This window comes from Carcharodon carcharias, chromosome 20 (genome assembly GCF_017639515.1).
Source record: "Carcharodon carcharias isolate sCarCar2 chromosome 20, sCarCar2.pri, whole genome shotgun sequence".
In the NCBI taxonomy this organism is placed as follows: Eukaryota; Metazoa; Chordata; class Chondrichthyes; order Lamniformes; family Lamnidae; genus Carcharodon; species Carcharodon carcharias.
Genome location: NC_054486.1, coordinates 110336745 through 110348750, shown reverse-complemented (window position 1 = coordinate 110348750; position 12006 = coordinate 110336745). Strand labels below are relative to the sequence as shown.

Below are 12006 nucleotides of genomic sequence, written 5' to 3'. Positions count from 1 at the left end.
ATCCAAACACCATTCTTTTCCAAAGAACAGTTTGATACTTATTTACCATACCTATACAATACAACACACATTCACTTTGTCTACACTACATACCTGATGCAATGTCCTTGCTCATTTCCATTAGCTCTATGTCTCCCAGTTCGTTGAACTGAAAATGCTCATACAAGAAAAATATTATGGATGTTGAAAATCTGAAATAAAAATAGGTCAAGGCAGCATCTGTGGTGAGAGGAAAAGTTAATGTTTTAGGCTGATCAGCTTTAATCAAAACTGGAAAATGTTAAAGATGTAACAAGTTTTAAGTAAGAACAGATGGAGAGAAAAGGAGAGAGTGGGGGAAGAAAATGGAAGGTCTATGATCAGGTGGAAAGCAGGAGAGATTAAATGACACAAGGGATGCAAGGCAAAAGGAACCGGTCATGGGACAAATAAAGAAATGAGAGGTAGATCTAGGCATCTTAATCAGCTGCCATCCAAAAATGTGGAGTGATAGATTGCAATCTGAAGTTTTGACTCCAGGAAGTTGTAAAGTGCCTAATCAAAAATGGAATATTCATTGACCAAATGCGAATGTCCTTCTTGAAGCCTCCTCCACAAGTGTTGAGGCTAAACCCCTGCAAAATCAACTTTGATGGACTGGACATCCTGTCTGGATGGCCAAAAACCAACACCCCCTCCAAGGCAGGTGATGCATTTCCTGCGTCTGAATGGGAAGGTTCCATGGGAAAGCAGGAAGCAGTGGATGTTGTTGGGAATAATTGAGAAGGAGGCCAGGATATTGTGGAAGGAAATGCTCATCCTTCTAATCTTTTCTAATCTGCTCATTCCAATAGTCTCATCCCTGCATCATTTTCAACCTTGCAACCTAGCGTGTACCCTCTGGCGACTGCACATTTCTCTCCTCCTTTCCGGGATCTGGTTTGGAGCCTTGAGCCAAAACATTTCTGCGCTCTGGGAATTCTCTCCCTAAGCTTGTTTGCTTTGCTACCTGTTTATCCACCTTCAAAGCCGAGCCACCTGTCCACTCTGAGGAGAGGAGAAATAAAATGTTTCTTCTATTAATTCATGGGATGTGGGCATCATTGGCAGGGTCAACACTTATTGCCTATCCCTAATTGCCCTTGGGAAGGTGGTGATGAGCTCCCTTTCTTGAATACAACTGAATGATTTTCCAGGCCATTTCAGAGGGTGGCCGTGGGTCTGGAGTCACCTGTTGACCAGACCAGGTAAGGGTGGATATTTCCTTCCCTGAAGAACGTGGCTGAACCTGATGGATTTTTACGACTGTCTGGTAGTTGGAGGGGAAGAAACTGAGCCTGAAATGAGTTACGTATGAACAGCTGTATATATGCAGCTTTTAAAAAAAACCTTCAACTTTGGTTTTTTACCCTTGCTGTGGTGACCTGTACCGTAACAAACATCCAATGGGTGACCCCCTCCCAGGGGAGGGGATGGAAGCACAACAGTAGTAGTTGAACTTTTTGCACGGAGGTGCTTCACCTGATGAGATGGCTGAGTATGTAAGACGTTCACTCCCTCCACCACCGACGCACAGTGGCAGCAGTGTGTGTACCATCTACAAGATTCACTGTGGGAGCCCACCAAGGCTCCTTAGACAGCACCTTCCAAACCCACAACCACTACCATCTAGAAGGTCAAGGACAACAGACACATGGGAACATCATCACCTGGAAGTTTCCCTCCAAGCCACACAACATCCTTACTTGGGAATATATTGCCGCTCCTTCACTGTCACTAGGATAAAGGACCCCATTTTAGCAAAATGAACCGGCAGTGTTGTTCTCCCGAGACCCTAACTACAGAAGTGCTTCTGTTCGTCTGACATGGATTCCTTGGCATCAGTGGCTTCCACATTAAGACATACCCCACTCACTGAAGTCCAGAGAAACTGAGTAACCATCCTGTTTTCAGGACGCCCAAGGTTTGCTGGAGTTGAAATTAGCTGAAAGTAATTTGACCCCGCACAGTGGACAAATAAGCCTACAGTTAGGCTCAATAACAACAACTTTTATATAGCAGCATTAATGTAATGAAATATCCCAAGGCACTTCATAGAATCATTATAAAATAAAGAACGACACTGAACCACATGAGATATTGGGTCAGATGACCAAAAATTTGAAGGTTGTAAAAAGCACCTTAAAGGAGGAAGGTGAAGTAGAGAGGGGGAGGGGTGTAGGGACGGAAATCCAGAGCTGGGGGCCTAGGCAACTAAAGGCGGGGCCACCATTGGTGGAGCAGTTATAATTGGGAATGCACAAGAGGCCAGATTTAGAAGAGTGCAGATATCTTGGGAGGGTTATGGGGTTAGACGAGATTACAGAGACAGGAAGAGGAAAGGCCAAAGAGGGATTTGAAGATGAGGATGAGAATTTTAAAGTCAAGACATTACCGGGAGCCATTCACCCTATCCAATGATGTGCTTGGCCTGACAGATTATCAGGAACCTAATGGGAAGAATTCCAGGTTAATGTTGAATAGTTGGATTTCAGTAGCCACCATTCAGTGCAGCGGTTGGAAACACGAATAAGAGTGTGGTCAGGGAGCTGCTCACTGATTTAAAGGCTGCAGGTCCTGCCTGGTGTGGTACCCAGTCATGGTCCATGTTCGATGTTTGGCCTGTGTTGCGTGAATGCCTTTGAGTGCCTTTGTGCTAGATTCACATGGTGGGGGAGATGGTAGTATCACTAGAATAGTAACCCAGAGGCTTAGGCTAATGCACTGAGGACATGGGTTCAAATCCCACCACGGCAGCTGGTGGAATTTAAATTCAATTTAACAAAAAAAAAACCTGAATGTTGACCGTGACAACTATAATCAATTATTGTAAAAAGAAAACACATCTGGGGGTTCATTAATGTCTGGAAGGAAATTTGTCATCCTCCTTACCTGACCTGGCCTATCTGTCTCTCCAGATCCACAGCTTTGATATTGTCCAGCAAGCCACTCAGTTCAAGGGTAATTGGGAATAGGCAACAAGCTAGCCTTGTCTTGCCACCATGATAGAATAAAGAAATATTGCTCACCTGATTTGGAAAGTATGTGTATGTTGACTTGAGTTGTCAGTAGAGGTCGATTCTGGTGACCACTGTTCTTGAATGACAGTGTTAGTCCATTGGGATAGTGGTCGCTTGAGTGAATTAACAAATAGCAATTGGTGTGTGTGCATCCCAGAATGAGTCAGGATCTTCAGACAGTAGAACGATGAGTGTTTGTTGCAACATAACATCACTGTATTCTGTCGAAGTACCCTGAAGGAAGAGAGCGCCTGATTTTAAATGATGTTTGATTTGTTGTCTTTACTTACCTAATGGCTGCAGGAGTGTGTGAAATAGTAACTGTATTGTGTGCACTGTACGTACAGTTAGGTGCAGAGCCAGTGTGTGTGTGTTGTGGTTCCACTAACATGGTCTTAGTTTAACTGGATGTAATCCCAGTTTCATTATGATTCAAAGAATAGTTTGTTTAACCGTTATGCTATATGGGCAGTAAATCACTCCACCTTATGCGCTGAATATAGCATTGGTTTCTTGCTCAGCTTGTGGTTTTTCCAATCTCTCTTCAGCTGATTACTAAACCAGTTCAGTATAACTTTCATAATTGTGATGTGAATTGAACCTTTAGATTAGATTAACTCACTCCAGGTATGTTTGAACCTCCTGAAACTTTTGATTACATTCCAGCCTGTAATTCGCTCCTGGATGTATGTTGTTCCAACTAGTGTTTGGTCACCTGTCCTAATTTTGGTTCAGTGACAGCTTTTGTCTGATTAGGTTCCTGTGAAGCACCTTGGGACCTCTTTATTGTGTTAAATGCATCCTATAAATGCAAGTTGTTGCTGGAAAGCTGTAGGCCCCAATAATGAGCTAGGCTCCTGGTTAATCATTGGTAGTGCCCTGATGTACTGCCACCTTGCCTGACTGGCTATCGGATTACTGAATCTGTTACAGGGAAAAAGTGCTGGATATTTCAGCATTTGTGCATAATATTCGACCTGCCTGCACCTCGATAGTAACTTACTGTTTTCATGCTGCTTCTCATGAGCTTACTGCATTTTATTCATGCAAATCTAAATTACAGAATTTTTTTTTTTGTTTGATTTTAATTTTTGGCCCCCGCCAGCGACATACTTGAGCTGAACTAGACCATGCACAGTCTTGACCCTAAGTTGAGCTACAAACCACACACAGTTAACCCTCAATTTATTCTTTACTCTCACTCCGTACCATTGCCTGCCTCAGTCCCTCTGGTCCTAAAGCTCAAATACATGTTTCTCTGCCAACACACTCCTTGCTGTCTTCCCACCCTCCATAAACTCTAGCTCTGCCCAAAGTGCAGGTACGGCCAGCCTGTCACCTCATAAGCCACACTGGCTCCCTGCACTTTGGTGCATTAAGGGAAAACCCTTGTCCTTACCCATAAACCCCTCTGGATAGCTTCCCTATCGCAGCAACCATTGATTTTTTAAAAAATATACTTTATTCATAAAATATCTGGAAGAACATTACAGAACATTTCAAAATCGCCATCACAAAAAGTACAATCAGATTCAACTTTTACACATGGATCACGAGGTGCATCAATACAATTGATGAATATTACAATCATTTCAATATGGTCATTACAGACAATCGGACTGTGGTATTGGAGTTATCAACATACATCATGTTGCACCCTTGAGGTGCTTCAATACAATTATAATACAATTAGTATTCAGTGCAGACATTCATTGTGAGCTGTACAGCCCAAGGGGCTCCATACAATTCCCACAGCAACTATTGATGGTAAACCTTTCAGCTATCCTGCTCCTAGTCTTTGGAATCTCTCCCTACCCCTCTTCACCTATTGTGTTTTAACTTAAGAAAACATGCTAATTTCTCTGCCAGTCCCATCTCTTTTAACAAGCTTTCTGTCATGCTTCCTATTCCTTCCCTTTGCTTGATGACCAATTCCATTATGCTGCCCTTATGAGGCACCTTGAGATGAAAGACTCTATATAAATGCAAGTTTATGTTAATTTGTTATTTGAGAGATTCATTCTTTATTGTATTTTAAACTCTAATCTGTGTACCATAAAAATCTAGTTTGGTTTGGTTGGTAGCACACCTGCCTCTGAGCTGGAACACTGTAGAGTCAAGGGTTTTGAGTATATAACCTGAACAGCTCAGTGCCTTTCTACGAGCAAGCTGTTAGACCTGCTATATTTTGGATGAGACATGAGGCCCTGTATGTTTTTATTTTTCCTCACAGCATTAAAAATCCTGTGACACTAAATGCAGAGAGGGAGTTCTCCTGAGACCAGCATTCGTCCCTCACCCAGGACCACCATAAATAAACTAACTTATTTGTTGCATTGTTGCCTGTGTAAATTGTAATTTAAATATTTGAGTGATACTCAGGTTGTATAGAAATGCAAGCTTGAATTGTTCTAACCAGGATTAAAAAAAACACTTTAAATATTTTCTATCTCTTTTAACTCCAGAATGGAGTCAAAGGCTTGCCAGATTGTTTACAACTTGGGAAATTAATTTGCAAAGTCAGTGCACCCTGATCAAATGGAAAGATTGAGAGGTATACAGTGTATCCTTGACTCCAGTATTGGCCTGCAAGCTGTTGCGCTCATTTACTCACTGCCCCACAATGTTGGGATGTGCTCCCATGCCCATCATTTTATTCAATGTGACATGTGTAGCCACCCTCCTCACAACCTGCCCCACCGCCCCATTCTGTTGTTCTGGTGCCGAGGGATGATGCAAGGTGTTTTCCAGGAGGTGGGGAGAAGTGGGGATGCATTTGCCCTGGATTAGTCTTACGCCCTTCATAATGGGAGACCCACTTGGTGGTTGTGCAGTGTTTGGAGCACGTCTGCTTGCCTCTCAGTGACAGCTTACATTTATGTAGCACCATTAACATAGTAAAACTTCCCAACCCCTCAACTGAGAAATGATGTAACCTGGGGAAGCCATTAGCGTGATGAGAGAAAATAAATGTGGGGCTAAATTTTTATTGTGCAATTTGAGGATTGAGGAGTCTTTTCCAGCAAAAATGGATTTGATAATTCTGGTCACCAAGACTAGTTAAGCATTTCTTGCCTCTTTTTTTTCCCTGCCCTCAGTCCCATGTTTTCTTACCATTCTTGACTTCCTTCTGGTGTAAATTCCCAACTCATCTAGAATTCTGCAATGCACATTGTATCCTACACATTTCCTACTCTTTCAGCACCACTCTCCTACTCAAACCCATCACCTGCTGTGCTTTAATTTCTAATTGGCCCCCTTATTTACAAATCCATCCTTTTATCACTGCAAACTCCTGTAGCACTGTAACCTAACTCACATTGTGTTCTTTTAAGTTGGGTCGACTGTACGTTATTCCACTTCACTCTTCTTCTACCTTCACCTTCTGACTATGTTGCAAGTTTGTTCTTTCCTAAGAACATAGACCTGGAGCAGGAGTAGACCACACGGCCCATCGAGCCTGCTCCACTATTCAATACAATCATGGCTGATCTTGGGATTCAACTCCATTTTCCCACTTGCTCCCCATATCCCTTAATTCCAAGAGAGACCAAAAATCTGTCTATCCCAGCCTTATATATATTATATGATGGAGCATTCACAACCCTCTGGGGTAGAGAATTCCAAAGATTCACAACCCTCTGAGTGAAGAAATTTCTCCTCATCTCAGTCCTAAATGATCGACCTCTTTTATCCTGAGACTGTGCATCTGTGTTTTAGATTCCCTGACCAATGGAAACAATCTCTCAGCGTTGACCCTATCAAGCTCCTTCAGAATTTTGTAGGTTTCAATGAGGTCGTCCCTCATTCTTCTCAACTACAGAGGATATAAGCCCAATTTTATCAGTTTACACTAACCGCTTAGTTTTGTGTCTTTCACCATGGCCCAGTTCACCTCCAAATCACTCGCCGTCCTGACTTGGAAATATATCGCTGTTATTTCACTGTTGCTGGGTCAAAATCCTGGAACTCCCTTCCTAACAGCACTGTGGATGTACCTACACCACATGGACTGCAGCGGTTCAAGAAGGCAGCTCACCATCACCTTCTCAAGGGCAGTTGGAGATGGGCAATTAATTGCTGGCGGTTTTTTTAAAAAAAAATTCTCGCCTCAGTCGTAAGGTTCTGGGTTCATGTCCTACTCTAGGATTTGAGCACAAAATTCAAAGCTGACAATACCAGTACAATAATTAGGGAGAACTGCACTGTCGGGAGCTACTGTCTTTCAAGTGAGACATTAAACTGAGGGCCCCCCTGTCCCCTCGAGTGGGTGTAAAAGATCTCGAGGCACTATTTCAAAGGAGAGCAAGGCAGTTATCCCTAATGCTCTGGCTGATATTTTCCCTTGATCAGCATCACTAAAAACAGATTACCTGCTCATTATCCCATTGCTGTTTGTGGGAGTTTGCTGTGCATAAATTGGCTTCATTGTTTTCTACATTGCAGCATGGCTACACTTCAAAAGTGTAAAGTGCTTTGAGACATCAGGCATCTGGTGGTTGTGAGTGCTATATAAATGCAAGCCTTTTCTGCTTTCAATTCCTTCACTGTTCTCGGCAATCAATTGCTTTCCCCTCCAATTTTCTCTCTTGTTGATGCTGCCTCCTTATGGTCTGGATAATACCAGCTACCCCTCCCATACCTCCCATTTTAAAATTGAGTCCAGATGGTGACTGTAAACTTAGTTGTTCACCTGGGTATCCCAGCCGTGCCCATCCCTTGTCTGATGCTCTCCCACCCAGGGCAACTGTGGCTGCCATGAGGTCATCCTGACCATGGCCACCTAGTCCAGCACAGAGATGGGAAAAAGAATGGATTGGGACTGTCCTGTTTTGATGGGGCTGCAAACCTGTGTCAAGGCCATTGGGAATCGTATGCTTTGCAGGAATTTAAGGGAGCACATGAGGTGCTCTTGAGTTCACTGTGATTTCAGCTTGTCTGCCTTTGGACATTTCACACGGGTGGAGTTTTTGTTTTTTTGGTATTGACCCGTTTAGCAATCGCCACCAGAGTCATACCAGTGAGACAACAGCTTGTTACAGTTGTCTATGGTTGCACCCTGATACCTAATCCTGTATGCAAGAGAAATAGCTCTGGGGGAAAATACACTGTGTTCCTTTATTCTATTTGGGCTAGTTCCAGCAAACAATACAAGAACCACACCCATGAGTGTCCCTCTACTACACTAACTCTCTATTTCTCAACCCAGATTGCAGGATTCTCTGAAAGAACAAATATAGAGCTTGGGAAGGCTGCTTATGTTAACTTCTGACATTCTGATGTTTTCATCCCTCCCAATTGCACCAGAAGGGGAATCCACAATCTTTTGATTTGGGAGGAAACTAAACTCTTTAACTGAGCAACAATTTGAATTTGTGTTGTATAAGAATTTGAATTTCCCCAAGGCACTTCACAGAATGGCTGGAGAAGAATTAAGGAGAGGTGACTGAAAAGCTGGTGTGAAGAATAAGGTTTGAGCAGATTTTTAAAGGTGGGAAAGTTTCAGCGGAGGTTCACTAGATTGACCCCAGAGATACTGAGCTTGTCTTGTGAGGAGAGATTGAGCAGTTTAGGCCTATACTCGCTAGAGTTTAGCAGAATGAGAGGAGATCTAATTGAGGCATATAACATGCTAAAGGTGACAGACAGAGTAAATGGAGCAGATGTTTCCCCTTGTGGGGCATTCTAGAATGTGAGGCCTTGGTTTTAGGTTAAGGGATGGTAGATTTAAATCAGACATGAGGAGGAATTACTTTTCTCAAAGGGTCGTGAATCTGCAATTCACTACCTCAGAGTGCATTGGATGCTGGGATGCTGAATAAATTTAAGGAGGAGATAAACAGATTTTTAATTAGTAACCAGGTTGAAAGGTTATGGGGAGAGGGTGGGAAATTGGAGTTGAGGCCAAAATGAGATCAGCCATGAATGAATGGTGGTGCAGGCTCAAGGGGCTGAATTGCCTACTCCTGCTCCTAGTTCTTATAAAAGGAAAGTAGCAAGCCAAAAAAGTTTCAAACTTCCAAAGGCTGGGAGACTTGTGTTGCTAAAGTGCTGGGAGTGAAGGATGCACAAGACCCAGAGTTGAACTAGAGTAGGTTGCATTGGAGTTAATTCTGGCTCACCTGAGGTACTGTTGCCACAAACACTCCACGCACACCAGTATAAAAACAACTTAATGTTGGCAAGCCTATCTCTGCATGGATCAGAGGCACTGATATGGATCAGGGAGGATAGGGATGGTTAGTGAACAGTGTGGGATGGGATACAGGCAGCAGAGTCTTGGATGAGCTGAAATTTAGGACTCTCCAGGCCAGCATTACAATAGTTTTGGTGGACCTGACCCACCCACCTCTCACCTTTTCAACAGCATAAATCCCATCATATTTCTGCCTCTCTTCAGTTCCGAAGAGTCATATTGGACTGTAAATGTTAACTCTCTTACTCTCTCTACAGATGCTGCCAGACCTGCTGAGTTTTTCTAGTACTTTGTTTTTATTACAGTAGTCAAGTTTGCAGGTGAGAGACATAGGTGAGGATTTGAGCAACAGTTGAGGCTGATCCAGCTTTTCTCCCTCTCCCTCTCCTTCCTCCCCGCCTTTTCTTTTCTCTCTCTCTCTCTCTTTCTCACACACTCTCTCTCTCTCTCATCTCTCTCTCTCTCACACACTCTCTCTCATTCTTTCATTCATTCTGAAGGAAGTACTTGACTCAACATTAACTGTTCTTTACTGAAAGAATATTCCACGTATGCACTGCTGTTTTGACAATGGACCAGCATTAGTAATGTTATTATACAGACATCTGTGCACATCAAACCATTAGCACCTCTGTTCACCCTTGAATTAGCAGAACAATGGTATCTGCTACTCATTGAATGTGAAGAGTGGTTAATGTACAGCCATTATGAAACCATTGTGATGCAGGAAGGAACACTTGCCTCAAAGTATGAATTTTTAAGCATGTTTGTGATTTAATGTCTCCTTAACGCTACAGTACTTAGGTTCTATTCACTTGTGCATTTATAATTTATTGTTGGTTCTCTTCTTTTGTGATACGAGTGCCTGCTGTACCCTGCCAGAGATTCCTAGGCCTAAACTTTGCCCCTGCTGACTTCTGGACTTGCAAAGTATTTGCAGCACTGAGACTGGCCATTTGACCCAACAGGTCCATGCCATATTTATGTTCAGCATGAGCCTCCTCCCTCAAACCCCATCAACATATCCTCCTCGGGCAAATTAAGAGTTCACAGGACTGTATGTGGTGCATATCTAGAAAACAGAAACTCCGGTGGTGTAGAATTAGAAACAACTTGCTTTTGGAGATTCCTGAGCTTGGTGATGGGCATTCCAACATCTTAGGTCCTTGGCAGCATGAGTTCAGGTTGTGCCCGATATTTTCCAGACTCCAAATCTTCCTGGAGTCAATGCAGGCCTTCAAGGCCTGATAACCCTGACTGGTGTGTCCATGTCTCATCCCTCTTCAATATCTGGCTGAGGCTGTGTCTTTGTAAGGTCTGCCTTAGCTTGATGGATTGGCTGCTGTTTCATAACTCTCTACAGTTGTTGAGCACCAGCAGCAGCATGACCAGTTTTGCATGTTCAGATTGCTTTATTGCTTCCTTCAGCAGTCTGGGCCCTGTGCTCTGCAATTCCCTCCCTAAACTGTTCTATCTCTCTTTCCTCCTCTAAGACGCCTCAAACAAATCTTTTAGATTTATTCTAATATCTCCTTGGGTGGCTCAGTGTCAGATTTTGTTTGATAGCGCTCCTGCGAGGTGCCTTGTGATATTCCACTACGCTAAAAAAGGTCCTTTATCAATGTAAGTAGTTTTTGTACTCTGACCTTTGACTCCTGTATATATACTTCTCTCATTGTTCAGTATAATGTTATTTTGTACTTGGTAGTTATTTCTGATCCAGAGCATGGTTCTAGCCCGTGGTAGCACCTGGGGCACAACTGCAACCGCATAAAAATTAACTGGAAGATGCACAGCCCATTTAAGTGTCTATGACTACTACTATCACCATGGAGTAGGGGAGGGGTACCGCTTCACTTTCCCCCTTTTCTGCTCCAGATCCCACCAGTGCTCTTTTGGGGGGTTGGACAAGGAGGAGCGAAGTTGATAGTGGGCTGCTTTCATATAGCTAACTGAGAGATAAACATTGAAAGTGTTTTGGAAGACTGAGATTCTGCTGGAGATGTCAGTATTCCTTTCTCTTACTCACTCCCCTGTCTCCATGCTGTCATTTTTTAAAGACCCAAATCTTCCTTTCTTGAAAATGCGTAACAGAAATGTGCAGTTCAAAGGCCAAGTTTGATCCTGATACGGAGTTAACCATTCTCTCTACTGGTACGCCAGTTGGGAAAATTGCATTTAGCCTTTGGCTCGGGGAGGGATAGAATTGTCCCGAGCTACTCTTGTAATCACTGTTCAACAGAAATGCATATGTGGATGTCAGGTGAGTCGAGCAGTGCGCATGGCTGTAATGCACTCGTATTATAATATTCACCAACTCTATCTCCAGCCATTTACTTAGATGGGATAACTGAAGGTGTCTGTAAAATTATAATCCAACAAAGGGGAAACATTTTTTAAAATAAAATTCAAATATCAAATGATTTGCTAACAAATATCCTGTGATTTTGGATTTGCTTTAAAAAAAAAATCTATATTCTGATCATGTGTCTTGAAGGAATGAGGCTGTCATGGTAGCAGTTTCTAAACTGCATCATCTGCCTGCAGCTAATTCTCACTGTTGAGGCGATGATTCAGAGTGCACACACATGGTGCTTGTGACTGTGATGTCTGTCGTGATGCTGAAGGGTTTATTTTGGCAATCTTCTCTCTTCCGCTCCTGCAGATGCTGACCCAATGCTGGGGTATGGATCACTTGGCTCCAGCAACTCCGCACTACTTCACCACGTGCTCATTCTGTGTATTTGTGGGCAGGCTATTCAAAAGAAGCAA

General features: G+C 43.0%; 1 protein-coding gene across 3 annotated transcripts in view; it reads left to right on the top strand.

The window, feature by feature from the left end:
- The window catches only part of brf1b (BRF1 RNA polymerase III transcription initiation factor subunit b), a 330710-nt gene that overhangs the window by 102586 nt on the left and 216118 nt on the right, over window positions 1-12006 (top strand). The gene's annotated exons all lie outside the window — the stretch shown is intronic.